Source organism: Cibotium barometz, chromosome 12 (assembly GCF_041138505.1).
Source record: "Cibotium barometz isolate CiBa-2024 chromosome 12, ASM4113850v1, whole genome shotgun sequence".
Classification (NCBI taxonomy): Eukaryota; Viridiplantae; Streptophyta; class Polypodiopsida; order Cyatheales; family Cibotiaceae; genus Cibotium; species Cibotium barometz.
In genome coordinates this window covers 15,089,411-15,094,215 of record NC_141057.1, presented here as the reverse complement: position 1 = coordinate 15,094,215, position 4,805 = coordinate 15,089,411, and positions in this window count along the sequence as shown.

The window sequence follows — 4,805 nt, the reverse complement described above, 5'->3', positions numbered from 1 at the left end:
AATTAACTGATAGCTTAATGTAGGCATGGATAATAAAAAACCAACAAATTCTCATTAGGCCAATGCCTCAATTTATAGGGTTTACATCCAAGCATCTAATCCCACTGATTTCTCCTTGAATCACTCCACCTCTTTTGCTTGATTCTCTCCACCTCTTCCCAGAATATCTCCACACCTCCTAAATCTCCTCATGCTACCCTTTATTCTCTCCCAGTAGATACTTCTCACGTTTTCACAGCTTCTCTCACATTTACAGATTCTCTTTTATAGCCTCTTGCTAAGGGCTTGTTCCTACACACACCCTATTCACTTGTATATTTCAACACCTCCTCTCAAGTGAATAATCCTAGCACACCTGGACCCTATACCAAGTTTCCCTCTTACTTGATAGTCTGCGACCAGTGCCTCAATTTCCTAAACTCATAGTCCTTGACACTCTCTCTCTCTCTATGTGTCCAAGGCTACTACAAGTGGTCGTGACCTTGACTAAAGTGATCACACATATATCTACCACATGGCCTACATCATCAGTGGCTCAGAGGTGGTTTTACTCTATTGGGGCAGGTTACATTGGGTGTGGGTTTTCTCTCTCTCTCTCTCTCTCAGATTTTCACATGGCTCCTCACTTCTTGGAGCCTCACATCTTCTCTTGTCTTCAGTCTTCTTGTCGTGGCAGCTTCTCTTCACGCATCCATGTCTTCCTTCAATGCTTCGTCTAGCTCTTCTTCTAGGTGTTGATCTTCCTCTTGGAAAGAGATGTTCTTCTTCTTTCATGGTTGGGGCCATGAGCTTGATCGTCAGTTCTTGCTCCATGTGAGCAACATGTTTTAATGTATTGTTCACTACAAGACACTGCTGCCATACACGCGTTCCGTACACGCGATAAGTCACGGGCGCATGTATGGTCGCACATGTATTTGAATAGTATCGGGCGCGTGTATATTGGCATCTAAATTCGCGTGTATTAAACTTTAAGTAACGCGTCTACCAGCGCGTGTATAAGCGCGTGTATATACACGCATCAATACACGCATCAATACACGCTTTATTTAGAAAAACTAAATTCCTTTATAAAATTAAAAACTATTTTCTTTAAACCATCTCATAGTACATTACAGTATATATCATTACACAATCCCACTACATGCATTTATAACAATGAAATATATTCAAAAATAAATCATGAGATAATTAAAAGACAACATATACAATAGAAATGTCATCAATTTAGAACGATACAGTGATGGATTGGTTAGGGTTCGATCTCATCTTCAATAAGATCCATCCTTGGCCAAACGATCAATATCAATATCCATTTGATCAATTTGTAAGGCTACGATTAAATTTATTCCACTATCGATATTCTGTCCATTGATAATGGTATCGATGTCCTGATCATCCTCATCAACATCACCATCATCCTCAATGGTAGGGTCATTCTCATGATCATGAGAAATGGCACGCTCATCCTCATTATCATGATCATCTCTTATTTCTTGATCATCGATCACAACATCTTCATTGGCATGTTCGACATCATCTTCATTGCGGCTTGTTACATCCTCCATATGCTCCATATCAGTGAATGTATTATACATCACTTTGGAACGTGGTGCAATAGGGATGACGTACTACCATTTAATGTCATGCACCATTGGCAGATAGATAACCTACTCAAATACACATACTGCAGTAATTAATTAGCATATCAAAAGTCAAGGGGTACGCGAGCTTAGATATATATGTACATGAAACACATTAGTAAAAAAATGCATACCTGCTCACATTGTTGTGGCAATACGAGCCTATCTTTCTTTGTTTGCCAAAACTTTGTAGAGTCAATAGTTACATAGCCACTTGCATGGTGTTTTATCGTTGCATTAGGCCCTTTTTCCACCACATTCATTTGCCATTTGACATCCAAAACATACACAAAGAAGCGACGAAAGTCACAAGCCTAAATATGTCTTGGATTGTGCCACAATAATCATCCATTTTTTCATTATCTCCCTCAAAGCTACTAATGACACGCAATCTTGTGTATTCCTCTTTTCATCAATTCTTTGTGTTCGAAAATGCTTGCCTTCACACCATATAGCATTGAACATAGTGCACTGGACCAAAATAGAAGCAATATTTGTGTAAGCAATGTGAATAAATATTAAAAGCAAATCACTTACAACTAATGCAAAACATTAGTTCTATGTACCTTTAACATGCATCCTCGTGCATACTCCCATTCTTCCGCCATGATATGCAGCCCCTCGTCGCTCTCTGCTCTCTCCATTTCCTCATGCAACCAATCAACATGGATATCATTCGGAAGTGTTGCTAGATGCTTAGGGTACGCCTTACGAGAGCCATGTTGCCTCCGAAAAGAGAGCTCTTTCTGCTTGCCTTTTTGTCTTTGCATCCTCATATCTTGTAATCCATCTGCTCATCACATCACTATTAAGGATGCAAGTGAAATTGAGATCATCAATTAATGTTTTGTCAATTACTTTACTCTGTCCTTTTCCTTGAGGAACAATAGAGGTCATCCTCAAGTCCTCTTCATTGCTCCATAGTCGTGGCAAAGAGCTGTCCACCTGACCAAGAAATTTTAAAATATATACAAGAGACTCTTGTATCAACCAACCCTCGGCCATGCTTCCTTCGGGCCTTGCACTTTGCCTCACAAAGTCTTTTAAGGTCTTCATGAAGCGCTCTAGGAAGAACATCCAACGTGCATGCACAGTGCCACATAAAGCAATTTCATCCACTAAATGCACAATGAGATGTAGTTGACTTGTGAGAATGGTTCGCGAAAAAGTCTCCTCTACCAAACAAACCACCTCCACTGCCATAACACACGCATCATCCAACGTGGCTGGGTCAATTGCTTTGGAACTAACATATCTGAAAAATAAATGAATAGTACGTTATACCTCATGCACGTTCATTTTGCAAGGTATAATGAAGGGTGATCTGACATGGGTTTTACATACCTCACAAGCTCGCCCATCTTATAAATATATTTTTTCAAACTCTTATTTGCACAATGGTCGATGCTAGTAGGTAGTATGAACTGCACACATAAGAGCACATGTATATATGGTTTATGGCATTACAAAATTTAATTTCAACGTACAAGACTTGGAAAACACTTACTTGGAGCATCTTGTGCCAATCGTGGGACTTCAACCCATATAGTTGCTTAATGCCTTCTTTCTTAGTGGTTGTAAAGGCTCCCTTCAATGATCTCATGCATCCAGTGGGAGTACGCAAAGTGGTGATGGCCTGCTTTACCTGCTTCTCCTCTTTCTTTGATATAATCCATGGTGCAGGCGAAAGACGAACGTGCCCACCCTCCTCTCGTGGCCAAGCTTGACGCATACGTCCTGCGACTCGCAAGTCCTCCCGTGCGCTAACATTGTCTCTTTTACCAATAACATGTTCCCAAATACCAGATCCCACATTCTTGAAGATGTGCATGGGATCAAGAAGATGGTTGATCTTAAGATGGGTCCAATATGGTAGCTGAAAAAAATGGAGTATCTACACAAGGGATTGCTCTATGTGATCTTTAATCCAATTAGAGACTACACAAAACAAGATTGAAAAACATTACTATACCTGTTCATGCCATCTGGAGGAAGAATATTTGTAGACTCCCAAATACGCTTCCAATCTTTTGCACGAAGTGTTTGTGGAGGAATGTTACTCTTACTAGCAACATATTTAGGATGATCTGACGGGAGAAATCGATGATGATTATCGAATATGGTCTTACACAAACCGTCAGCATACTCATGTACTAACGGAGGGCCACAAACAGGACATGCATGTTTACCCGATGTTTTCAAACCTGTTAAAATATAAATAAAAGTTAGAATAATAAAGTTAATTAATATAGCCAATAGTATTAGAGTAGGGAGGTAATTAGAATTCTTACCAGAACAATCACTGTATCTTGGAAAGTCATGCATTGTCCACATCAACACTGCTTTTAAGTCGAAGTGTCGAGAGGAGGGAGGCCTACTAATGTCCACCACCGCAACACCTCTCCATAGTTCCTCCAACTCATCAATCAACGGTTCGAGATAAACATCCATATGCTTGACTTTATGTTTCCCTAGAATTAGAAGGGATAACATAAGATGTCCCTTCTTGATCGCCATTGATGGTGGAAGGTTGTAATTCACCAACACAACTGGCCACACGCTGTATGCGGTGCTTTTGAAACCAAATGGATTTACTCCATTCATGCCTAGGCCAAGTCTCAAGTTTCTGGGCTCTGTTTTAAAGCTGGGCCACTCATCTTCAATATGCTTCCAAGCAGGAGTGTCTGCGGGAATTCTCCACATGCCATCATCTGATCGATGTGAGGAATGCCATGACATGAGCTCTGCTATGGATTTGCACTTGAACATGTGTTTGATGCGAGGAATTATAGAAAAGTGTCGCAAGACTTTACAAGGTACATCAAAACTCTTCACATCTGTTCTATACCTTGCTTCACCACAAGTGGGACAATGTCGAGCCTCCTTATGCATCCCACGAAAGAGAATGCAATCATTGATGCATGCATGTATGCGATCATAATCCAATCCTCCAAGAGATGTCACATAGCACCTCGCTATGTCTCTTGAGGTGGGTAGTCTATTTTCCTTTGGAAGCATGTTTGATAATAGCTTGCATCCAATATCATCAATTAGTCCTAAACCCTAAACCCTAAACCACTAATTCAAATTTGCAAGTTAGAATGCTTACTTCAATAATGCGTCAAGACTTGCATTGCTCCATCCCTAAACTGTTTGTATATT